Source organism: Typopeltis vanoorti, chromosome 15 (genome assembly GCF_054136105.1).
Source record: "Typopeltis vanoorti isolate ZY-2024b chromosome 15, IOZ_Tvanoo_1.0, whole genome shotgun sequence".
Taxonomy (NCBI): domain Eukaryota; kingdom Metazoa; phylum Arthropoda; class Arachnida; order Uropygi; family Thelyphonidae; genus Typopeltis; species Typopeltis vanoorti.
Window position 1 is genome coordinate 25,334,393 of NC_143563.1, and position 27,771 is coordinate 25,362,163.

Below are 27,771 nucleotides of genomic sequence, written 5' to 3' on the forward strand. Positions count from 1 at the left end.
AACTTTTATAGTTTGCTATATTCGGCATGAAAGTCTTTGATTGATTTCTATCTTAGAATTTTCATATCCGGCTTTGAAATGGTGTGGGATTAAATATCCCCTTAATTTAAACAATAATATCATGTTATATCCATGCCTCTTGTCTACGTTGCAATGAGCAACATCGGTTTACTAAGGGAAAGTCATTTTTAGCAACTTGCTCACATTCTATAGCGATGTTGTACTATACATTCTTTTCATTCCTGCAGAATTTTTCCTGTTCTGATTCTCATATTAAACAGCCTGGTCAAAGGAATAGCCAGTTCAGTTGAACACTCTTTTAGCACACTTGCTGATATCCCATCAGTTCCTGTTGCTGAATTCTTATTCAGTTTGTGCAACAGCTCTATAATATCTCTCACTGCTACCTGAAGAGGTAGCAGTGAGCTCAATGCTGAGTACACCAGGTTAATAGCTTTAACAAAATGGGCACCCGTTAGTTGAACAACCTCTTCTTCATCTATTACCCTCATGCCATCTACATTCAGAAGAGTTATTCTTTCATATTCATTCTTTCTTTTACTTTCAGCATATCGAAGAATTCTTGTGAGTGAGTAGTCTTTACACTGGCGTGCTGCTTATTACGTTCATAACGGAAATCATCCTTATGCGCAAGTGTTCCTCCCACATCGTCATTTTCTTACGAATTTCTTACTTAATAAGATTACACATCCATTTGACTCCCACTTTATTTATACTTCGTACCCTCGGGACACATTCTGATATCGCATCATTTAAGTATTGTTTAAATGCTTCACATGCACTGCCGATGTTCTTTCCATCCAGCAACCGATCCCAATCCATTCAACTCAGTATACTCCTCAGTTGGTCATAATTTCCTGCTTTTTAGTTCAGCACGTAACCTTGTCTGAATGGAACATTCATAAACTTAGTCACTTCCCAAGTGAGTACCACAGGATCACTGTCACTAACCAGAGGCAAATAGTTACGTCTTAAATTGAATGTGAAATGGCCTCTGACACTATAATGAAATGTAACCCTCTTACCTTCGAGTTCCTTCTGTTACATGCAGCTTGAGGAAGTTGTCCCACAGCAGCATTAAAAAAAAAAAAAAAAAAAAAAAAAAAAATATATATATATATATATATATATATATGGGAATAAATTTTTAACTTGGGTATATTGTATATTAGGATAACCAAGCAATTTTATATGCTTGGTTATTTTAGCTCCTAATCCCAAGTATGCAAACAATTAAGTTTGCGCCTGAAACAAAGTTCAAGTCTAAAGATGGTACAACACCAGGGCAACTCATTGTAAAGGTGGTTAAAGCTTTGATCACTATTCTTAGTATTTTCCCATAATGTAAAGCACATCTCACTAGAAGATGTATACTGCAATGCATTATGGGTGGGGTCACTACCCAGACCGGTTTCGACCTTTTTTGAGGTCTCCTCAGTGAGTAGCTAGACCCTAAATACCAAGGTTTTAGTAATACAAAGCCTTATCAACTTTACCTATATAAGTTGCAACAAGGTGTATTAAGTTTTAATAAAAATCTCTGGAGGAGATATTGATGGGAATAAATTTTTAACTTGGGTATATTGTATATTAGGATAACCAAGCAATTTTATATGCTTGGTTATTTTAGCTCCTAATCCCAAGTATGCAAACAATTAAGTTTGCGCCTGAAACAAAGTTCAAGTCTAAAGATGGTACAACACCAGGGCAACTCATTGTAAAGGTGGTTAAAGCTTTGATCACTATTCTTAGTATTTTCCCATAATGTAAAGCACATCTCACTAGAAGATGTATACTGCAATGCATTATGGGTGGGGTCACTACCCAGACCGGTTTCGACCTTTTTTGAGGTCTCCTCAGTGAGTAGCTAGACCCTAAATACCAAGGTTTTAGTAATACAAAGCCTTATCAACTTTACCTATATAAGTTGCAACAAGGTGTATTAAGTTTTAATAAAAATCTCTGGAGGAGATATTGATGGGAATAAATTTTTAACTTGGGTATATTGTATATTAGGATAACCAAGCAATTTTATATGCTTGGTTATTTTAGCTCCTAATCCCAAGTATGCAAACAATTAAGTTTGCGCCTGAAACAAAGTTCAAGTCTAAAGATGGTACAACACCAGGGCAACTCATTGTAAAGGTGGTTAAAGCATATAAAATTGCTTGGTTATCCTAATATACAATATACCCAAGTTAAAAATTTATTCCCATCAATATCTCCTCCAGAGATTTTTATTAAAACTTAATACACCTTGTTGCAACTTATATAGGTAAAGTTGATAAGGCTTTGTATTACTAAAACCTTGGTATTTAGGGTCTAGCTACTCACTGAGGAGTCCTCAAAAAAGGTCGAAACCGGTCTGGGTAGTGACCCCACCCATAATGCATTGCAGTATACATCTTCTAGTGAGATGTGCTTTACATTATGGGAAAATACTAAGAATAGTGATCAAAGCTTTAACCACCTTTACAATGAGTTGCCCTGGTGTTGTACCATCTTTAGACTTGAACTTTGTTTCAGGCGCAAACTTAATTGTTTGCATACTTGGGATTAGGAGCTAAAATAACCAAGCATATAAAATTGCTTGGTTATCCTAATATACAATATACCCAAGTTAAAAATTTATTCCCATCAATATCTCCTCCAGAGATTTTTATTAAAACTTAATACACCTTGTTGCAACTTATATAGGTAAAGTTGATAAGGCTTTGTATTACTAAAACCTTGGTATTTAGGGTCTAGCTACTCACTGAGGAGACCTCAAAAAAGGTCGAAACCGGTCTGGGTAGTGACCCCACCCATAATGCATTGCAGTATACATCTTCTAGTGAGATGTGCTTTACATTATGGGAAAATACTAAGAATAGTGATCAAAGCTTTAACCACCTTTACAATGAGTTGCCCTGGTGTTGTACCATCTTTAGACTTGAACTTTGTTTCAGGCGCAAACTTAATTGTTTGCATACTTGGGATTAGGAGCTAAAATAACCAAGCATATAAAATTGCTTGGTTATCCTAATATATATATATATATATATATATATACACACACATACACACACATACACACTTCCAATGCGTGTATATGTATATATACATATATTAGCATCACACAGTTACGGGCGTTGTTCTTGTTTGATGATAGATGGCACTGCTATAATACAATTGTTCTTTATAAAGTGCATTTATTTTTTTGGAAGCGCCCTCTTTACAATATGTTATTTGAGATTTCTTTAGTGTTGGGTTTTTAGTTATTCGTATCATCTGAAATTTATTTAACGATTGTTGATATTATATTCTGTAATTTAAGACAGAGAAAGAATTTTTTCCTTTCAAAGAAGAAAACAGACTTACTGAAAGGAGGTATGTATTAGATTTTTGCCTATTTGACAAAACTTGAAAAAGAATGTCTCAACACGAAATTAGCATGTCATGTAATTTTTTATCGTTTAGTGGGAATAGCGCAACTTTCTAAAATTCCGGGTCGTTTCTGCTTTGGGAATTAATCCATTTCGAAAATTGGACTCCTTCCCTTCCAACGGCCGGTTCTTTAACATGGCAGCCTATGGGAGATCGCAGCGGACGCACTAATGCATAAGTGGGTACCTCGTCTTCGTTCGCTGCTGGAAGAGACATCACCGGAAGGAGAATGAAACGGAAGTAACATCAAGTTGACGTCACTGTGACGCTTGGCTCTCTCTCTCTCTCCACCTGCGAGTAAGATAGCGGCCGTGGTCTCCGTATGTCTGGTTACGATACTGTCGCTTGCGCAAATATGCGACTTTTTTACCGAGGCTCCCTATCCCTATCTTGCTTTGGACGGTGTTTGACTCCTTTTTGAAAATTGGAAGACACATTGCATGGTTAGGTTAGTTAAGTTCTTCACTAATAGGTTTTATATGTGGTGACATCGAGCAAAAATGCTTCTGATTTGTGTTATAGCTGATTTGTTTATATAGTTCCTCTGGTAAAGGAATATCCACTTCAAAATTGGCGGGCGCCATTATTCCAGTAGCGCAGAGCTAGTCTAGTCATATCGGTGCGTCAGTGTGACGTCTGACTGATGTAACATCCGCTTCATCCCCCTCACTTCCCCTTGCGGACGAGGACTAGGCGCCTGCTAATGCATCATGACGTGCAGAGCGGTCTCCCATAGACTTCAATGTTAAAAAAAAAAAACAGACCGTTGAGTCCCTTCTAAAAATGGATTAATTCAAAAACTAAGGATTATTCGTATTTCCAGTTGGTTGCGTGACATTCCGCAAGTAAGAGATTGTGTGTCATGCAATTTTGTAATTTTCCAAACGAGACATTTCACGTTAAGTCATACCAAACCTTCTAAAGCTGGAGGGTTGGTTCTCCAAATGGAGATTTGAAGTCAATCCCCAAAAAAGCTCAGCCATTCTATTCTCGAAAAGGCCAATATCCCCTGCAGGAGATGTGTTACTATTCAATACCAAAATTCCCGGCACACTGGGGAAATACCTGGGTGTAATTCTCGACAAAAAAAAAAAAAGCTATCTTTCAACCAACACATCAAGTCTACGTGCGGAAAGGAATCTAAAGCCATCGCTCAGATCTATCTGCTAATTAATAGAAATAGCAAGCTCAGCAAAAGAATCAAATTGCAGCTATATCAGATGACGATTCATCCTATAATCACCTATGCCGAAGGTTTTCTTGAAGCGTTCTGGTAATGAAGCGTGGTCGGAGAGAGATCTGGTTAATATTGCTGTATCATCCGCATACAGGGTCAAGATGGAAGACATCGGATTGTGCGGGGTGTCCGACATGTATATAGAAAATAGCAATGGAGCTAGTAGGGGATCCCTGCGGCACTCCAGCAACGATATGGCACTGGGATGAGGTAGTACCGTTGATTTTGACTTGTATTGATCTATCTGAAGACATGAATGGATTAGATGAACCATTTTTAGTGAGATACCGGCTGAGATAAGTTTTTGTATAGGAGTCCGAAATGCCAGATTTTGTCAAATGTTTGGATAGGTCTAGGAAAACAGCTCCTGTGCACTGGCGCCAGTTATAGCTGGTGGTGATGTATTCCACAATTCTGTGGATTTGGTAGGTAGTACTATGGTGTTGCCGAAAACCAAACTGTTCTTTAGGGAGGATGTTTAGGTCATTTACTGAGGTTTGGAGTCGTGAGAGGATGACCTTCTTCGCAACCTTACCCAGGTTGGAGATAAGACTGATTGGACAATAATTTTGCGCTAGGTGTGGGTCCTTGTAATTGCCTGGCTTATGTATAGGATTACATCACCCAGTTTCCAGGTGGAAGGAAAATAGTGAAATCTTAAGATTGCATTTATTATAATGATCAGGTGCACGACAGTTTTTCGAGGCAACAGCTTGATCACCCTGTTTGAGATGCCATCTGGTCTAGGAGCTTTTTTGTTCTTTAAGTTTTTGATAATATAATATATTTCACCAGGTGATGTGGGTACAATGTGGTCAGTACTGGTATCAGGAAGTTTGAGTGAGTGCCTGACCTGTCTGTGAATTTTGTATATGTGATTGAAGTCTTGATTTCCATATGCAGGTTTGCACTGCTCTTCCAAATTTCTTGCCATGGCCTCTGCCTTGTCCACACCAGTGTGTACAAGGCCCTGGTCAGAGAGTATTGGGGGAAGAGATTTGCCTTTATTTTTGATGTTTCTTAGTAATTTCCAGGCAGAGTGATCAGTAGATGAGATAGAGGCTAACCTTTCTTCCCATAGATGGTCTTTGTGTGCCTTGAGTGCATCTCTCACAGCCCCAGTAAGTCTATTTAGATTTGTTTTATCTTGTGGTGCAGGAGTGTTATGAAATCTTTTCCTGGCTATGTTTTTCTCCCTGATCAAGTTCATGTCTTCAGGCAGATGACCAGGCTTGTGGACAGATTTGTAGAATGTGGTTACCATTATAGCAGAGTTAATTAGTTGGGAGAGGTTCGTAACTGCAGGTTCTATGTCGTCTTTTGTACAAATGTGAGGAACAGGGCCATTACTATTCCTGAGCACTTATGACAATCTTACCCATGTTATATAGGAGTGCGGGGGAGGAGACAGGTATTCTTGTCTTCCTGTTGGGTAGACATTAGTAGTATTGGGTTGTGATCAGATGACAACTCATTTAATGATCTTAGGCTGTATTGAAGATTAATGTCCTGCAGGATAGCTATATCCAGAATGTTCGCAGTTCCAAACGTACTAAGATGAGTTGGTTCAGTGGGGCCTGCCATAACAGCATTGTGTGATCCTATGAAGTTGGAAAGGATGTAACTGTTCTTGTTGGTGGATCTGCAATTCCATACAGGGTGCTTGGAGTTCAGATCCCCGGCTATAATGGTGAGTTCTCTTATGCATAAGATGATATTTAGGTCAGAGTGTAATAGAGTTTTTAGGGGTGGGTTGTAAGCACAGTAGATTTTCAGTCTGTCAGCCGAGCTGGTGAACACCTTCACACCTGCGATCTCAAGATTAGTGGTTGGAGGGTTGTTCACAGAATTGTGCTTGATGTAGTTTTTAATGAAGATGGCAATGCCACCACCTCTGTAGACCAATCTATCATTTCTGTATAGGCAGTAACCCCTTATTTTAGTTATCTGAGGGTCATTAGATGAGAATCGCTGATTAATATAACATCTGGTTGATATCTGTTAGTGAATTCTTGCAGCTCCAGAATTTTGTTTCTTAGGCCATTTGCATTCCATGTACTGATCTGCAAAGAGGCTGGAATAAGTTTTTCTACTCATCAATTAGTGGTGTGAGGATAACCTGTGTTTCATGGAGAAATCTTTTGGTGGAGGTTATTGAATGGTTTGACAAGCTGAAGTCTTGTAGCAAGTTGGCTAGAGAGGCTATAATAACAGCTGTTAGATTTGTAGGTGCTGATTTGTTTGTACGGGCCACATCAGTATAACTTCTTGTTTGTTTTTGGCTCGCTCTATCTTTGAAGGTCTCTGACTGTGCACGCCAAGCCTCCGACTGTGGTGCAGCGACCTCTGGTGTTCTTGTACTAGAGGAAGAGGACTGTTTCGCTGTTTTCATCTGTCTATTTTTGGGATGCTGAATGCATCCCTTATAGTTGGTTGGGTGGGGGCCATTGCGGTTGACACATTTAGCAGGGGTTGTTTTAGGCTTTGTGCAGATATTGGTTGGGTGGCTTGCCCCACATTTCAAGCATTTAAATTCAGCTTTATATAATTTCTGGGCTTGACTACTTTTGACACCTATGGCACTTCCCAGAAGATGCCCTTTTTCAGAGTGGCTCTGGTGTGATAATGAGTCCACAGACTGTTTTCAAGTTGTCAATATTTTTATGGATGTTATGGATCTCTACGAGGACTAATGGCATGGGAGATTTGTTGGACCTGTACATTCTGCTCACCTTAACAGGAGGTAGATCCTGCAAATTAAGATCAGCAACTATATCTTCTATATCAATGTCTTCACAGATGCCATGGAGGATCACTTTTAAATTTTTCTCCGAGCTGAGCGAAAAGGTATGATACTGTATACCTCTATTGTCCATTTCTTTTGTTAGTCGCCTATAGTCTATCACCATTGTAGGATATATCTTTATTCCTTCATCCACATTTTTGGCCTTTACATAGCCAATATGTAGGTTGGACATTGTTGATCTTAAAGCTGCCCATCTCTGCTTCTCTCGTAATATAATCGGAGGCACCTTTTCTCCGGGAGAAGCAGTGGAGTCCGAAACTTAATCGTGTTGTTCCATTATGTTGTCTTTGAGTGGTTCATCTGTTGTTTTCTGCTTTTTACATACGCAGACTTCTTGAAAATCAGAAATAGTGCGGTTTGCCGATTTTGACTGATCTTCTATAATCTCCGTGTCAACGTCTGTAATACTTACCGGGGGAAATGTATCACAAAGTTTCACCTTTCTTGGCCAATGTTTATTGAGCAACTCGCCCAGTCTGATAAATTCCCAATATACTTCAAACGTTGTCTCGTTTGGCTGCTGTTCCATATCTCTCAATTTGCATTTTAAAAAAAAAATTTAAAAAAATGCATACCATGCAGTTGTAGTCTTACCGGCACTGCTGCAGGACTCTGAACTGTTTTGGTAAGAGCACTGATTCAAAAAATTGCATGATCTTCAACACATAATAAAAGCAAACCACCAAACTCAACAAACTCAGAATTCAATAAGATCGCATCAACGCTAACTCATTATTCCTTTATAGGGAGTAGGCGAGGCCTTTATACCCTATCTAGCTTTTGGAGACCGAGTTGGCAGTTCAATCTCCACCGGTAGCCAATCAGAGATAGCTGGCCCATGTCTATCACTAATTATAGCAGCCACCGATGAAGACACTGGCAAACAAGTGCTGCCATCTCTTGGTACCTAACCCTAACAAGATATGTTAGTCTGAAATAACGTGGGTACTATGGTCGATTTTCTTGAGTTTATGGGATGCAAAATCCGAGTTTCCGGGAGGAGAAACATGCTTGCCCATGCCAGAGATGCACTAACTTGGGAACTGGTTAAAGAAAGGCTTAGAAAAAGTTCCTCCAGTCGGCAACTAGACTTGAACTATACGTCTAACTTCAAACGACCAAGGACAGAGGACGCAAGCGTCACTTCCACTGAGCTACACGGGCCTCGTGCGTATTAGATATTTTAATTCTATCACTAATCATAATCATGATGTTGGTAATTTTATTTGGTGTCATTACATCACTATATACCCACGTGTTTTTCAAATATTAGATGTGTCAAAGAAGCATTCTTACACTGGTTTGTTCCAACATGCATGCTCTGGCCACTCCCGGGGAACGTGAGCGGGAGATTAGTGTTGTTCGTTTGTTCAACTATTGAGGTTGTGTTGCTGCTGCTCACCAAATTACTAGATACGCATTATGATGCAGCCATTGGGCAAATCTTTTTTTCTTTTTAAATGCGGCCCTCGGATTACCAAAGGTTGGACAGCCCTGGTGTAGGTGATGAACATTCCGTGGAACATGTTGAGAACGTGTTCACATAACAGTGAGTTATTTAGAAAGTGTTTTAATTTTCCATTTCCCTTTAATATCGTGGTTAAAACTACACAAATGGTTTCTACTTTCCACCGGACTGTTTGTGATAGTTGATAAAAATTCTTTTGTTGTTGATCAATTTTTGGATGTTTTCCGTATTTTTTTTCACACGATTAGGCTTATTACTTCTTGAAGTGTTTTTATTGGCTGATTTTGAGTACTTCTGGTAACTTGTTTTTAGCAGTTACTTTATAGCTTCAGTCAACTGGTACACTCTTTATGGTGTTCTGCTACTTTGATGATATACCTTCTCCCAGCAGAAATTAATTTCCAATCCCAATAGAGGAAGATTGCTTACTAGATTTATTGTCTTCTCTGCTAATGCTAAGTTGGTATTTTGGTTTTCAATATCATCCTCTCTGCTTCCACCCTCACTATAAATTGTTGCAGTCTTTTTGATGAGAGTTGAGTTCTAATTCCAGTTAAATGATTCAATAAACTAAACCTAGTTGTTCTACTTGGCTGATTGAATGCGGTCTAAAACAGCATTCTTGAATAAGTCTACACTGGTGTATAAAAGCAAAGGAGGAACTACATTTTTACCTGTATATGAAAATATTTTCATGACCAGCAAACTGTGGACATAAATTTATTGCCAGCATACTAAGCAATTATTATTATTATTGAGACTTCCAAGGAGTCAAGGACTCATCGAGTGAGGCTATAAATTACTCCAACCAGCTGTCATACCTTTCATGCATTTTTTACAACACTCAAAAAGAATTAAAATAGAATTTAATACTTCCTATATTTTGTCCTAGTCACTAGGACATCTACGGGGATTACAAAAACAATTAATGTAACATATACACAAATAACAAACAATACTAAGCCCAACCACGTGGGTGACACTAAAGTCCTATCTAGGTAGAGCGCCCTCTAAGGGCAGTAGTAGGTGGCCTGGAATGTAAGGTGGGAACTCTGGTGATGAGTGTTTCCCAAATCTTTGGAAGCTTAATGCAACCATATTTATTGAGATTTGGTTGGTTTTTGAGAGCTGCTGCTGCTGCTTCTAAGAAAAGTCTCTCTTTCTTGAATTTGCTGTGGTGGAGCATGGTGGTTTTCTTCCATGATACCCTGTGGGTGGTGTCCAAAACATGGTCAGCCAAGCCTGAATGGCCATAGTTGTATTTGAAGATGTAAGACTTGTGTTCCTCTAGACGGATGGATGCTGATCTGCCCGTCTGTCCAAAGTACGCCAGCTTACAGGAACAGGGTACTTTGTAAACTCCAGGCAGAGAGAGAGGAGGGAGCTGATCTTTCGTAGAACGGATAAGGGTAGCCAGTTTGCGGTGGGGCTTATATGCTGTGTGTAGATTGTACTGTTTTAGTATCTTTGCTTTTTTCGGATGTGCCACGGATGTAGGGTATGGTGATGGCATTTTTAAATTCTTGTTGACGAGAAGGACGGGGAATGGGGGAGGAGTTGATTATTTTTTTGATACTGTGATCGCTGTAGCCATTGGAGAGGAAAGTGCTGTGTATGTGGTTAAGCTCAGTAGTGAGGGCAGTTCCACTGGAACAAAGATTGTGGGCTCTCTTGGTAAGAGTTTTAATAATGCCATATTGTTGAGAGGGGTGGTGGTGGGAGAGTTTGTGAATGTATCTGCCTGTGTGTGTGGGTTTTCTGTATACGGTGAAGGTAAGTGTATCATTAGGCAGGCGTGTGACTAAGGTGTCTAGGAAGGGTAAACAATTGTTCTTTTCCTTTTCCATAGTGAACTGGATTCTTGGATGTAGACTATTGAGATGACTGAGGAAGGAGTCTAACATGTCTGGGCCATGAGGCCAAATAGAGAACACATCATCTACATATCTCAGCCAGATAGAAGGTTTGAGTGGGGCTGAGTCTATGGCACGTTTTTCGAAATTTTCCATATAGAAATTGGCAAGGGGGGTGAGAGGGGGGAACCCATGGCAGTTCCCTCTATCTGCTTGTAGATTTTGTTGTTCCAAGAGAAATACCCAGAGTTAATGGCAAAGGAAAAGAGATCTAAGATGTCAGAGGGAAAAACGTTTTCTAAGAGAGATAAGGTGTCAATTAAGGGAATATTGTTAAACAAAGAGGAGATATCAAAGCTTACCAATATGTCTGTCTTCTTCAAGGTTAAATTTTCTGTGAGGGCTTTAAAGTGGGTCGAGTTTTTTATATAGGAAGGGGACCTTCCGGTGAGGGGGATCAGATAGTTGGCCAGCCGTTTAGATAGTCTATAGCAAGGTGCATCGGTAGCATCTACTATAGGCCTGAGTGGGGAATTGGGTTTGTGGATTTTTGGTAAACCATATATTTGGGGGGGGGGGGGGAAGGTTTAAGTTTTTTCGTGACATCAGGGGGCTAGGAAGATACTTTTTTGAGTAAAATTTTTAGTTTCTTAACTTGTGTTTTTGTGGGGTCGTGTTCTAGGGATGTAGGTAGCGCGATCACGGAGGATAATGTTCATTTTACGATTATATTCACTGGTATTAAGAACGACTGTGGCCTTACCCTTATCCGCTCTGGTGATGATGATACTTTTTTCTTTACGTAGTTTCAGGAGAGCCGTGCGTTGGGCATATGATAAATTACTTTTTGGTGGCAAAGAATGCGCGAGGATGTTGGCTACATCAAGTCTGATGTTGTTAGCTATCTCCAACGGTAAGCGACCGATTCCATGTTCGATGTTCACCATTACGTCAAGCACCGGCACTTCCTTCGGAGAGACGGCAAAATTACGGCTGAGGCAAAGGGCGCTGACGGCATCGTTGTTGAGCCTTTTGGAAGAGAGGTTTATTACTGTCTGGAGCTGTTGAATTTGTGGTTGTGGTTTGTTTTTCACAAGGTTGCTATATTTCTTGATGTGTTTATTTTTTATTTTTTGGAATTCTCTCTGTGCAGAAGTTGCCGAAATGCCAGAGAGAATCGACCAAAGTTCAGGGTTAAGAACTGTGGAGAGCTCTGCATGTAAGGAGCCAATGGCGGTGTTTGTCCAAAGTACACCAGCTTACAGGAACAGGATACTTTGTAAACTCCAGGCAGAGAGAGAGGAGGGTTAGAAGCAGCAGCAGCAGCTCTCAAAAACCAACCAAATCCCAATAAATATGGTTGCATTAAGCTTCCGAAGATTTGGGAAACACTCATCACCAGAGTTCCCACCTTACAACATTCCAGGCCACCTACTACTGCCCTTAGAGGGCGCTCTACCTAGATAGGACTTTAGTGTCACCTACATGGTTGGGCTTAGTATTGTTTGTTATTTGTGTATATGTTACATTAATTGTTTTTGTAATCCCCGTAGATGTCCTAGTGACTAGGACGAAATATAGGAAGTATTAAATTCTATTTTAATTATTTTTGAGTGTTGTAAAAATTCCATTAACCCTCCAACATGATGTCCTCACAGCACTTAAGCCTCTACACACGTGTCATACCTTTCCTTAAATTCATTCACAGTAGATGCACTCAGTAGCCCTAAAAGCAAATTATTCCACTCACTCACTGCTGTCTGTGAGAAAAACCTAGCTCTTACTGCTTTCTTAACTGTGAACAAATTTAACTTCCATGGATTCCCCATGTTCTCTCCATATAATGAAAAATTTTATTATTTTATTATTCTGTAACACCCAAAGTCTGTAATCCACATACTCGCAATCTCTCTTCATATCCTAAATTCCATAATCCCATATCCGGATCTAATCTTCGTAACTCTTTTTTACATCATTTCCAGCTTCTTCACCTCCTTGGAATCCAGGAGATCAAATCTGCGCACAATAATCCAAGTTTGGTCTTATCAAAGCCTTATAAAGAGCCAAAATGACTTTCTTATCCCTACCATGTCAAGATTCGCTTCAGTATCGCAGTTATCCTCTGAGTTGGATTTGCATATTTTGCTATGTGATTTAAATTCCTAACCACCCATACACCAAGATTGCTTGCCTCCTCAGTTTCTTAGAGCATAACCCCACTAATATAATATGCTGCTGAAATTCAAATCACGCCAAAGTGCGTAACGTTACACTCACTAACATTAAAGTGATAGCCATTTTTGTTTATTGAAATTTCTCCAGTCTATTCAAATCGTTTTGTAATTGCTGAATATCAGTAGCATCCCTGATTGCTCTGCCTATCTTCTCATCATCGGAAAACAATTGCACATCTCATATTAAACCCTGTCCGATGTCATTAATATATGGATTGAACAAAAATGGCCCAAGGACTGAACCCTGGGGTACACCATTGGTCACCTTAAATCTGGCAGATTCACACTCACTGTACCACTTTTTGATATGTATGCCAACCATCTTCTGATCCAAGACATGAGCTTATATTCCAATCCCATGTTCTCCAGTTTATGAACAGCGTTTTGCATGGTATCCTCTCAAATGCTTTAGAAAAATGTAACATTATCATAGTGTATCCAATCCCTTTATCCAACTAGGCTGTAACATTGTTATAAAATATAAGCAAATTACTAAAACCTGACCTTCCTTTATTAAACTCATGCTGTTTCTTGCAGAGTACAGCATGTTTGTCTACCCATTTCTGTATGTGAGTTCTTACTATCTTCTCTAAAATCTTCACTACCACATTAGAGATACTGATAGGTTGGTAGTTAGACATCAGTTTTTGTACCATCCTTGTACAATCGAACTATCATACATTCCTTCCATTCCTGAATCATTCCTGAGCTGAGACAAGTTATACAAACATGTGAAAGGCGTAGCCAATTCAGCTGAACATTATTTTAGCAAACGAGCTAAATTCCATCTATCCCTATAGAGGTACTCTTTTTTTTTGTCTCTATAGACAAATTCTTATCAAGGTTATTCCATAGATCTTCAACCTCATTTTCATGAACCTCTAACTCTTCATCCAATTTAGCACTAGCAATGTGCAACATGTTTCATACACTTGGTTCATATATCTTATCAAAGGGAGAGAGAACTCATTAACTGAGCAATCTCATTAGCTTTTGACACTCAAGTACCATCTGCATTCAGTAAAGTTATTCTTCCATATTCATTCTTTCTTTTGCTTGCGTTATAACGATAAAATTCTTTTGGATTGTCTTTAGCTTGCATGGCGAATTTCTTTTCATACTCCAGTTTAGCTTTGCTCACAATGCCGTTATTTTTCTGGCCTGTGCTTTATAGATTTCATAACTTCTCTCTCTTATTCTCACAATATTCTTTGCACATGATATTCTTTTTGTGGATCTCTTTCTTAATAAGGTTGCACATCCATTTCATTCCCAAACTATTTATTTTTGAACACTAGGTATACATTCAGATACTTCGTCATTTAAGCACTTTTTCGAAGATTCCCACAGTATGCATTCCTGACATTTTTCCCATTCAGTAGCTGATAGCATGGGACCAAAGTTGGTATTCTCTTAAGGTGATCATAATATCCAGCTCTATAGTTCAGCATGTAACCTGTTTTAATCGGAGCATCAATTCTAGTTACTTCCTAAGAAAGTACAGCATGATCACTGTCACCAATTGGTGTTAAAATAGCCATGTTCTTGACAGAGACCCTTTCTGACTCTGAGCAAATCCAACACTCTTAGACCACGAGTTCCTTCTTTGACAAGTTGCTTGAGAAAGTTTTCTCGAAACAATTCAATAAATACCTCTTCTTTGTTATCATGAAATTTCTCTTCTACCCAATTAATGTTTGGAAAATGAAAGTCGCCCATAATGATCATTCAGTTTGGTACTGATAAGGCTAAATTGGCGATGCATTTCTTCTCCCCCACAACTGAGCCGCTAGGTCTGTAGCAACACCCCACCGTATATTTCATTTTTTAACCTCCACTTCACACCAGATAGACTCAAACTCACCGGTACATGGGACATCGTAACCATGATTGTTTTCTTGTGTTTCTACCCTAACCGAACTTAAGTCATCTGATATCATTAGTAGCACACCTCTCCTATCTCTTCTGTCATTCCTAAAAATGGTACACCAATTATACTTAATCCCACTTACCATAACTGATTCTGATAGCAAGGTTTCATTAATGCCAACAATCTTAGTCCACATCGTATTCAATAAAGCAACGAACTCAACCCGTTTGTTTCTAATGCTCCTGGCAATTGGGTATAGACATAATAAATTACTACTTTCTTATAATTACACATGCAATCTATTTGGTCTTGTTCTAGAACTTTCTCTTTTCCCTCTCCATACTCAGCAGTCCGAACCCAAAGCATATATTTCTGCCGTTTCACCACATACATAACCCTGTTCAAAAACATTCATATCTTTATCACATTTGCATACTATAGCTGAACTTTCACACACGTTATTCCCATTCCTCCCTTGATGGTCTAGTTTCTCTGACTCTCTGCATTAGGTCTCATAACAAGAAATAATTTCTCCAGGTTTCTGATGCCAGATGAATTCCTTCTTATACAAGTCTTTTCTGCCACAAACACACCCCCGCACATCTAAAATCTCATTTCTTTTACACAGCCTGCACGTGAAATCATTTACTATCATCGTCCTCCTTCTTAACTCAGTACTGTCATATCTGGATAGCAATCTTACAATTTTTACTCTGACATTTCTTTCTCGCATCTTCCAGCAGACCTTTCATATCTTCTCTCATACTATATTTGTTACTACTTAAATTATTAATACCCTCCAGAACTACCATCTCTTTTCCTTTCTGTTTTTCAATTATATAATTCACATATATGACATATATATGTCATGCACGTGGTGTGAGAGTGTTGGACCTGGTTATTGGTTCAGGGGTTATGTGCATAAGTAAGGTGTCCTCGTTACCTGCAATTGGTGAAAGCGATCATGTGGTATTGACTTGGGAGGTTGCAAAATCTGTGGATTTTTCTGTTAAGAAGGGGTATATACAGAACTACAGGTTAGGAAATTATAAGAAGCTTCGGAGTGAGCTTGCAGCCATCCCATGGCAAAACATATTACAAGGGAAAGATGTTAGCAGTGCTTGGGATAAAATCAGCGGGTATCTGAGGAAAGCAATATCAGATTGTGTTCCCACGGTCAGGAGGTCAAAGAAGGCAGGCATTAGATGGATGAGCAGTAGTATCAAGCTTGATCTGCAAAAAAAGAAAATGTTATGGAGAATTTACAAGGAGAAAGGCGATCAGTACACCCATGAGCAGTACAAGGCTCAAGCTAGGAAGGTTACCAGCATAGTAAGAAAAGCTAAATCAGATTATGAGAAGACTTAGCCAAAGAGATCAAGGGTAATCCCAAAGAGTTCTTCTGCTATGTGGCAAGTAAGAGGAAGAATGACTTTGGAAGGATAACTTTAGTGGGTGCTGATGGTATTGAGGTGACAAAATCAGATGTAATAGTCGAGTTACTGAGTGATCACTTTTCAAATGTCTATCACCCAAGTGAGGATATCTCTATACCTGTAGCAATAGCTAATGTGAGAATTGAAGCTAAAGAATCAGAGGTATTAAATATATTGCAAAATTTAAATGCAAACCCTGCTGTAGGCTTAGATGGAATATCAGCTCGGGTGTTGCGTGAATGTGCAAATGAATTGTCAACCCCTCTTACTTGGATATTTAATTTAAGTTTGAACTCTGGTATGGTCCCTAGGGAGTGGAAGTTGGGCAAAGTGGTTCCTTTGCATAAGGGTGGCTCTAAAACTGCAGTATTTAATTACAGACCAATCACCATCTCAGGAGTAGTGGTAAAAGTATTGGAAAAGTTGGTTAAAGACAAAATTCAAGAATGGGTGGATCAGGATATGATACTCTATAGAGGCCAACATGGTTTTGTTAAAGGTAGATCCTGCCTTGGCAATCTATTAACTATTCATAATAGAATAACATCTGAGTTGGACAGAGGAACTGGCTACACAGTGGTACTTGTGGATTTTGCTAAGGCTTTTGACAGGATACCCCATAGAATACTGTTACGCAAATTGGAGCAGATGGGAATGGATATTAAATTGGTGATATGGATAGGAGAATGGCTCAGGGAGCGATACCATAAGGTGGTGTATGGTGGAGCAGAGTCCAGAATGAGGCAGGTGACCAGTGGTGTGGCTCTGTGCTTGGGCCAATGTTATTTAATTTGTATATAAATGATATAGGAAATGGCTTAAAGGGAGATATTCAGTTGTGTAGTGCAATAAAAAATCAAGCTGATGTTGAAAGTTTGCAGGAGGATTTAAATAAGCTGGTAAAATGGGCAAAAGAAAATGGATGTCAGTTCAATGTGGAAAAGTGTAAAGTCATGCATTTTGGGATTAAAAGATTACCAGCTGTGTACTACATTGATGGAAAGGTACTCCAAGAGATTGATGAGGCTAGGGACTTAGGGGTATTGGTAGATAGGGAGATGAAGTTCAGAGGACACATTGCTAAGGTGTCCAAGATTGCACATAGGATTACTTGGTTGTTGAGGAACACACTGACATCCAGAGATAAAGAAGTTATTATTCCCCTTTATAAAGCATTGATACTTCCACATTTGGATTACTGTGCTCAGGTCTGGTCACCTGGATTCCTTGGAGATGAGGAGGCTGTGGAGAGGGTTCAGAGAAGAGTGACTAAGTTGGCGAGTGATGTAAAAAATGCTCCCTACATTGATAGATTGAGAACTTGTGGATTGCAGAGATTGGTTGATAGGCGAAGAAGAGGGATATGATAGAAACATTCAAATTACTGAAAGGTTTTTATAGGCTTGATGCAGGGGAAATGTTTCAGCTGTGTGATAGTGATGGAAGAACAAGAGGTCATCTCTGGAAATTAAAGAAGAGTGTGGTTAACAAAGGTGTCAGAACAAGGTTTTTTGCCTGGAGGGTGGTGAATGAGTGGAATTCATTGCCTTACTTAGTTGTGAGCTCTTCGTCTGTAAATGAATTCAAGAAGAGATATGACAGATATTGTTTTGCTAGTTTGGGTCTCCCGCGATGAGTCTACTGACTCCATGGAGATGCCCATAATAATAATAATAATATTTAATTTTCGCTCCTGGGAAACTATAAGTAGGATTCCCTTAGCAAGAGCAAATTTTAAGATTGAGTCACTATTCCATATCACCTCTTTTTTCTTAGATTTTAACTTGTTGTTAATATTTTGATTACCAATTTAAGTACTTTCCTGCCTGTTCTTGTTCTGATCCTTTTTCTTATCCAAAGTTTAGTCAAACATTTTCCACCTTTTCCAGTTCTCTAGCCTATTTTCTAATCATCTTCTTCTGTAGCTTTTCCCACTTAAGTAGGGTCGCTACCTGTTTTCTAATAAGTTGGTATATTTTCTAATATTTTTTTTAATCGAGATATTTCTAATGTCAATTTATCATCAGATAAATTATCCTCATCACTGCAGCAATACTTTTGTTCATCAGGACAAACAGAAAACAAATATTATTTAATTTGTATGAAATTTATAACACATTTTGTATAAACAAAATATGTGTTATAAATTTCTTACAAATTAAATTACAATACCTTTTTGGCAAAAGTTACAAATTTCCTAAGGACATAGTTAAAGGAATTAATGTGCACTCTTTAGCCACCATGAACTGTGATGCAACTCTCACCATGCTAAACACGAAGTGATTCAGGAGTTCTTGAGACAAAGTGGCCCACCATAAGCAATGTCTTGTTTTCATTATTTAGGTTATATTTATTCATTGAAACATATAATTAAATTGTAATATATTGATCTTTAATTGACTGTGATTTATAAACATCTAATACCATCAAATTTCACTGACGCGGCTTCTTTAGGGCTTATAAGAAGAAGCCCGACAGCCCTGTCAGTAAGAGAAAAAGCTCCAAGTGGCTAGTACAGAGGTATTAGATGTTTATAAAGCATGGCCAATTAAAGATCAATATGTTACAATTTAATTAAATGTCTTATTTTGTTTTCAGTTATATGATAAAAACAAATACCGATATTTCTTTTTTAGTCTGATGCAATATTTATGTCACAATAATTTCTTAATTTATAATGATAAGCCTTGAAATCTGGAAAGACGGAAAATGCCTACAAGTTTGGACCAAAGCAATAGTTATCCCCATCTACAAAAAAGGACAAAAATCTGATTGTAACAATTATCGTGGAATCAGCTTGCTTTGTACCTGTTATAAAGTATGTGCAAACATCTTATCATATAAACTTAAAGGTATAGTAGACCCAAAATTAATAGAAGAACAAAATGGATTCAGAAAAGGCAGGTTTTGCATAGACTCTGCATTTGCATTAAAATTATTAATTGAAAAAACACAGAGAACCGAACATAGAAACACACATAGCTTTTATAGATTACACCAAAGCATTTGATAAAATTATCAGAGAAAAACTATGGGAAATCCTAGAAGAATATGAAATACCAAACCAACTCTTTAGAGCCTTATATATATATATATATATATATATATATATATATCAAGATAATAAAATATCTTTGAAGTACAATAATTCAGCATCAAGCTGGAAACCAATAAATGGAGGAGTACATCAGGGTTGCCCTCTCTCACCAGTTTTATTTAATATATACATAGATAAAATCATAAAAGAATGGAAGATAACTAATGAAGGAAGATTCAAGATAAACAATAACACCAGATTAGCTACTCTTCTTTTTGCTGATGACCAAATAATCCTTGGAAACAACGAAGATGAACTACAAAAATCATTATGCAGTCTAAATAATCTGATAAAAACATATGGTATGGAAATATCAACAGACAAAACCAAAGTCATGGCTTTCAAAGGTGCTAATCTAATAAGAAGCAAAATAGTAATAAACAACAAAATAACAGTGCAAGTAAATACATCAAATATTTAGCTTGCACAATGTCATATGAAAATGAAGCTGATATAGAACCAAAGATATCAAACTTTTTAAAAGTAATAGGCATCATAAATAAAAAAAATTTCAAACCCAATTATATACAAAAATACACACGAATAAGAATCTACAATACAGTAGCTAAACTAACCTTACTTTATGGCAGTGAAATTTGGACAATGAAAAAAGCAGATGAAAGAAGAATTGAATCATTCGAAAAGAAATTTCTGCGCAGAACTGAAGGAGTCACAATAATGGACAAAATGAAAAGCAGCGAAATCAGAAAAAAACGTGGAATTACAGTCTCACTAAATGAAACAGTTATTTGCTACAAAGAAAAATGGAAAGAACACATACTGAGAATGAATAGAAGCAGAATACCTAAACAAATTCTAAATTACCACCCAAAAGGTACCTGATTCAGAGGAAGACCCTTAAAAAGATGGAATTGAGTCCGGAACAGGCCATTTGGCCTATAAGCCTGGAGAGGAAGAAGAATTTATAATAATCAAAATTGCACTTTTATTATCGAAAACATAAATTGTTTGATGCAGTTACTTTTAATTCAAAAAAATAGGTGCAATTATGAGAATGGGGAACTGGACAATGAGACTTATTTGTGCCCATGGTCCCACAGATGGTTCTACTAAAGTAGAAGTGGAGGAATTTTTTGAGGCTTTAGAAAAAGCAATTGACACAATGAAAAAGGAAAAGTTGGTCCTTGTTGGGGATCTAAATAGTAGATTAGGAAATGATTGTGAGACATACAAAAATATTTTGGGAAAATTTGGAGAAAAGAGCAAAGCTAATAATAATGGCAAATATCTGTTGGATTTCTGCTCAGGACACGGACTGGTTATTACTAACACCATGTTCCAACATAACAATGTGCACAAATTCACATGGAGAGAAGAGGCAAGGAATAAGAAAAGTCTCATTGAATATGTTATTGTTGATAGTGATGTTTTCTCCGTGGTGCAGGACACCACAGTGTACAAAGGATTTGAAATTGGAAGTGATCACTATTTAGTCTTGAGCAGGATAAAATTGAATTTCATATTGAAAAGAATGACATGTAAGAAAGTGTTAAAGTGAATAAAAGTTGAACAAGAGTCTTTTAGTCTACAGCTCTCAGATGCGAACTGTAGACTAAAATACACAAAGATTATTGAAGAAAAAATGAAAGAGTTTGAAAACAGAAATCAAACACTGGAGATTCAGTGGCAAACTCTGAAGAAAACATTGATTGATTCAGCCAGAGAGGCATGTGGTGAAGTCTGCAAGGATAAAAAAATCAGAACTCCCTGGTGGACACAGAAAGTTAAAGAGGCAGTGAAGAAAAAGAAGAAAGCATATCAAAAGTTTCTGTCAAATAAGTCAGCTTGTGCTCTTAGAGAATATAGAGACATATGCAAGAATGCTAAAACACTGTGTAAAACTAGCTAAAAAAAGTCGTGGGAGAACTTTGGCAAGAATATAGAAAATAAATATCAAGAAGGTGGCAAAATATTCTGGAGGTTGTTGAAGAAGCTTAGGAATGGAGGAAAGAGTGATGTAAAAGGAGTTGGAGATGATAAAGGTGACATGAAAATGGGAGAAAAAGATATCCTTGAAGTATGGAGTAATTACTATGAAAAACTGCTAAATGAAACAAGCACTGATGATAGCACAGTGGTAAAAAACACTGACCAGGCATGCAGTCAGGAATACGTATCCATAATTGAAGTAGAAAAAGCCATCAAAGGCTTGAAATGTGGAAAGGCAGCAGGAGTAGATGATATTCGACCAGAAATGCTGAAGTATGGTGGTATAAGAGTCTTACAGTGGCTGCACTGCATAGTTCAGAAAGCCTGGACACAGGGACGAATTCCCGATGATTGGAGTAGAGCTCTCATAGTACCCATATATAAAAAGGGAAATAAAACTGAATGTGAGAATTACATAGGTATTTCCCTACTGAGTGTTTCTGGCAAGATCTATGCAAGTATATTTGAGAAACGGTTGAGAAGAATTGTGGAAGAAAAGCTTGGTGAAGAACAAGCTGGATTCAGGCCAAATAGAGGCTGTCAGGATCAGATCTTCATTCATGACAAATAGTCGAGAAAGCATGGGAATATAACAAAGATCTTTATTTAGGTTTTGTCGATTTGGAAAAGGCATATGACAAGGTGCCAAGAGAGAAGCTATTCAATACGCTGCAGTTATATGGTGTCAATGGGGCATTATATCAAGCAATACTTAGTCTTTATTTCAGTTGTAAGTTAGCAGTTAGAATTGAAGGAAGTACAGGAAGATGGTTTAATGTTAAATCTGGTGTGAGACAAGGATGTACATTATCCCCTCTGTTATTCATTATCTATATGGATCACATTATGAAGCAAAGTGGTATTAAACATGATATAAAAATTGGAGATGTTAATGTCAGATCTTTGCTTTATGCGGATGATGTTATACTTCTAAATAAATCCGCTACAAGTCTGCAAGATTCTCTGGCTAAATTGAATAGCTGTTGTAATATATATGGTATGAAGGTTAGCAATAAAAAGACAAAGACAATGAAAATAAGCAGAATCATTGAAAATGTCAACTGTGTTGTGAATGGAGAACCTGTGGAACAAGTAAAACATTTTAGCTACTTAGGCACGATTATTAGTGAAGATGATAAATTCAGAAATAGACAACAGAATCAGCAAAGCTGGTATAGTGGGAAGTCAATTGAATAAATTCATGTGGAATAAGAGAGAAATTAGTCGAAACACTAAATTAGCTGTATACAAGAAAGTGTTCAAACCAGTTTTAACTTATGGATCTGAGAGCTGGGTCAGAAGTAAAACACTTGACCAAAGACTACAGACCGCAGATATGAGAGTCCTGAGAAAGATTATAGGCGTGAACAGATGCATCAATGGCAGTATCATATTAAAAACGAGGATATTAGGTAAAGAACTTGACATTGTCAGCATCCAGGAATGTGTTAGCAGAGCTAATCTCAGGTGGTATGGTCACTTAAACAGAATGGGCGAGGAAAGATTAGCAAAACAAGTGTTCTCTGCTAGGTTGGCAGCAAAACGACCCAGAGGAAGACCAAGATATAGGTGGATTGATGCGGTACAAAGTGCCTTAGACGATAGAAATATAAGATCTGATAATGTTGGAGTCTTGAAAAGTAACAGACTGATTTGGAGAAAAATTGTAGATAGGAAGTTAGTAATGATGTAGTTTTTGTCATGTACTATCATACCTTTTACACCCTTTGAGGGTACATGGCAGGAATTTGATGATGATGAAAAATAGGTGCATATGTATTAGATTTGCATCCTTTTTTTGGGGGGGGGGAGAAGAGGACCCACCTATTCATCCTGTTGATGTTTGAAATATTTTTCAAAACCGTAAATCACTTGGGGAGCATACTCATACATTTCACTGTAAATAAATCTGAAGTAGTAGTAGTTATTCTTATTAAGGATAACTATTTCTCCACTTATCTAAATGAGCCATAAATATCTTTTCCAAACATGCGGCGATTTCTTCTTTTTTTACTAAAAGAACATGCCAGATATTTATCATAATAAGAAAAATACATAGTATTTTCTTTTTCATTGAGTGCAGATTTCAGATTGAAGTGCGATTTATAACGGACTTTCTTTTTCTTCATCTTTTTTTTTTTTTTTTTTTTTTTTTTTTTGAAAATAAAATAAAATAATCACTTTATTTTTTTGAAAATAAAGTGATTATTTTCTTGCTATTTTTGTCACCTAAACATCAGAAATAATGAGAATGTTAACTGTAGCAGATTTGTAATGCTTATGACCTCTTGACTTAGAAAAGTGAACCTGTCTTATATAGTGTTTTCTGCATTTTTAAATTCCAAGTCATCATTTTGGTTATTTCCAAGATATATACGCCTACATACATAATCATTTTGGAAGATGTCTTACAGAAAATATTGTGGAAATTGTTTATCGTGCTAATTTTGGCGGTTGTGTTAAACATTGGTTTTAAAATTAAAAAAAAAAAATGCTGTCAAGCAAAATTTATTGCAATAAATAAGGTTTCAACATTATATGGAAATATTTGCACGTTTGTTATGCTTACAAATTTAGATATTCTACTGCTGTTTGAGAACAACTCTTTTGTTAACTTGCATTACATTCTTATTTCAAGGGTAAGTGTAAAATATCACTAAATTATATTCAGTAGTATTTCAAAAGAACTCCGAGTTGAAAAATGAAACAGATTGTTATTATTATTATTTTAGAATGGCCATTTCAATAATTTTGATTTACTTTTGTTGCTTACTTAATATATGTATTTTTGAAAGTACACAATTTTACATAAAACTGTGTTTTGATTTTTAATCTTTAAATTTTAAGTACATTTAAAATAAAAAGTATGGGGCACTCAACTTAAAATTTCATCAGGGTGCCTATTACCTTATGTTACTGATATGGCTATTAGGTGTCGAATTCAGATCTTTTGTTGATGTATCTTTCATTTCGTGTGTGTGTATGCACGGGCACGCGCATTGAACACAATGGGCTTATTACAGGTAGCTTCTAAGAAACGGGTTAACATTTGCATTGATATTTTTGTATTAATATTCATATTGATATACATTTTAAAAGATCTGTACACATATTCACGTGTCAATATTCATATTTACATATACCATATTTACATTTATCTAATTGTATATCTAGATAATCTACATTACATAATTCAAAGAGTATGACAGATATGTCAGCAATGGCTTTGAAGAGTTCTCCCAACCTTAACAAATATGTTTGCATTAATTTGCCAAAAATTTGGGAGACGGTTATCCTAAGAAAAACTCCTGGATAACTACTGCTTTTTTTTTTTCCCCGTTAGAGGGCGCCAAAAATAGGACTTTAGATCTTTTGTCTTTTGCAATTATATTGTTTCACTCACTCATTGTCGCGTTTACATGTGTGTTGTGCTCTGATGATGCCGAGTTGAAAATCAGCGAAATATTAGCGTTAATAAAACATCCTTGTTGATAAAAGTGTTTGTGGTGTTGTTAATACCGTGAAAAATAAGTCTTAAATAACCATCAATGTCTAAGCTTATCTGTTAGATCAAAGAGTATGAGTTGTTTATTAATTTACAATGATTGGAAGTTGATGCTTTTGCCAAAATTAAATAAATTTGATTACTGCTGGCCACTCGCCTCCAGAAGTGATGAGGTTTTGTGTTAGGGATATCTGGATGTAGTGAAATTGATCATGGTCATTGAGTAAGTGATCAACAATCTCTTGAATGTATGGACAAGAGATGCAAAATGGCGATTGCAGAATATGAAATGTATATAGATATCTAATTCTCCATGTCCTGTTAGTAGCACTGTTAAACCTGGAGAGATGGCTTGTATTTTCAGCCAGAGTCCGCTTCTGATACTTGGCAAGGATTCTTTTGTTGTTGAACCATTTTTGGATTTTTCAATTCTTCCCACAAGCTTAGATTATTTCTTCTGCCAGTGTCTGTATTGCTCATTTTGAGTAATTTTTGGTAACTTATTACTAACATTCTTTCATAGCTGCTTCTTTATGCATTTGATTGGCTTTTTGATCCCTGTTACACAGTATGCACCTTCCCCCAGCAGAACTGATTTTCCCATCTCTCTCTCTCTCTCTCTCTCCAGAATTTGAATTTTTTATTCTTATTTTATAAGTTTCCCATGAGTCGTATTAAGTTATATATGACAGAATTATTATCAAAGGAAATAAAAGCCTCTCAGTCAATTGTATTATGCTTTGTATTACTAATATTATGTAGATTTTTCTCACTTGTAAACTATTGGATGAAAAGCATGATTTCATAGCATAAATTTTAATCACCAATTTACTGGCTTTCTGGAAAATATCCAATTTCAAATATTTCAGAAATCTTGTTTTCATTATGAACTAAATTAGAAAATGTTTTTTATTTAAAATTTTGCATCAATTAAACCAATCACCCTTGATTATATTTTCTTTTTTTTTTCTTGTTTATTTTAGACAACTTCTACAAGTTGCGAAAATTGAGAATTCATTTTACAGTAAAATGAACATCTTCACGAGATTTACGTGGAAGACTGTCTGCAAAAGGATATTAGAAGTGATAAATAACAGTCAAGGAATAGGACCAGTTTTAAGGATTGAAATTAGTCACTAACACACATTGTCTGGTGAAATTATATAAAATATGTACAGATGAATATGACATTCCTAATCAGTTTTTGTCGTTACTAGAATTTAAATAAGATGGTTGCTAAATCGGGGAGAACATAGAAAAAAAAAGTAGTCCATTCATGACGTACAGTATATGGTGAAAGTTTCTAATACATTACGATAAAAACCGTTAATTATTACTAGATAGCTCAGAGCATTTTGTGTACATCTGATGAAATTTCTCTAGAACTCAGTCTTAGATTGAAGGTAATTAGTTCTCAGAAATATTCATGCAAAGACTGTCGAAAGCAATTTAATAAAGAGCTGCCTCAGAGGAGACATTGAGTTTGATGCTGAGCAGAAACATTCAGAGGTCAATCTGTATGCAGTACTCCTATCAGTTACTTAAAGGTTCACATTCAAGAAATGTCCTTTGTGAAATCTGTGAGAAAATATTTCCATTTATGCATTTGCTTACAACTCATATGAGAATTCATACTCAAGAGAAATCTTAGTTGTGAAATATGTGGAAAGAAATTTTTACGAAGTGGCCATTTAAAACCTCACTTGAGGGTGCACACTCAAGAGAAATCCTACTCTTGTGAAATTTGTGGAAAGAAATTTTCACAAAATAATCTGAAAAAACTCTTAAAGGTTCATACTCATGAGCAACCCTTCATTTGTGATGTATGTGAAAAGAAATTTTCACACAGAAGTAGTCTCAAAGAGCACTTAAAGGTTAATACTCGTGAATAACCCCTCATTTGTGAAATCTGTGAGAAGAATATTTCACAAAGAACTAATCTGAAAAAGCACTTAAAGATTCATACTCGTGAATAACCCTTCACTTGAAGTATGTGAAAAGAAATTTTCAACAAGTGATAATCTCAAAGAGCACTTCAAGATTCATACTCGTGAACGACCCTTGATTTGTGGAGTCTGTGAAAAGAAATTTTCTCGCAGAAGTCTCTGAAAAAAGCACTTGCTTTCATTCTCATGAACAACTTTCACTTTGAAGTATGTGAAAACAAACTTTCATCAAGAAGTAATCTCAAAGAGCACTTAAAGTTTCATACTCGTGAGAAACCCTTCAGTTGTGAAGTATGGGAAAGGAAATTTTCAGAAAAATGCAATCTCACAAAACAATTGAATATTAACTGCTGTTAATTGGTACACAGTGTAGTTTGTGAAAAAAATAAACCTGCAGTCTTAACAGGCACTAAAGGATTCACATTTGTGAAAAGTGCTTCGACAGCAGCATTTTTTAAATCCCCAAAAAGAATTTTTAGCATAGAAAACTGATAATTTCTCTGAAAATTATTCTCAGGATTGATTTCTCGTGAAATATTTACGAAAAGAATATAATGTATTCTCAGAAAGATATAAGGGAATGGTTGATGATTTACATCTTTATACTCTGTGCAAAGTAATTTTCAGAAAAGAATTGTCAACAGAATGGAACTGGAAAGAAACTTTTCATATAATTACTTCCTTGAGATTTAATTATTCTTAATATATATCATAATTTTAGTTATAAAGGCCATGAAAACCTTTCAGATCATTGCAGATCCTGCTCTTTATAGGCCATAAGGAAGAAAGATCTTTCTGTTAAGATATGTCAGTAAAATATTAGAAATATACTTTGGTACATTTTGATATTCTGCGAAATTGTTTGCAATACTCTGTGAAAGATTTTTGTTTCCATTAAAAATAAACTTTGTGGATGTTTTTA

At 36.7% G+C, this 27,771-nt stretch overlaps 1 long non-coding RNA gene across 1 annotated transcript; it reads left to right on the plus strand.

Annotated features, from left to right (window-relative positions):
• The first annotated feature begins 3,253 nt into the window (after nt 1–3,253).
• Nucleotides 3,254–27,771, plus strand: LOC150098517 (uncharacterized). The gene is made up of 2 exons (XR_016549473.1): nt 3,254–3,390; nt 25,887–27,771. It is a non-coding gene; the product is annotated as an uncharacterized LOC150098517 (long non-coding RNA).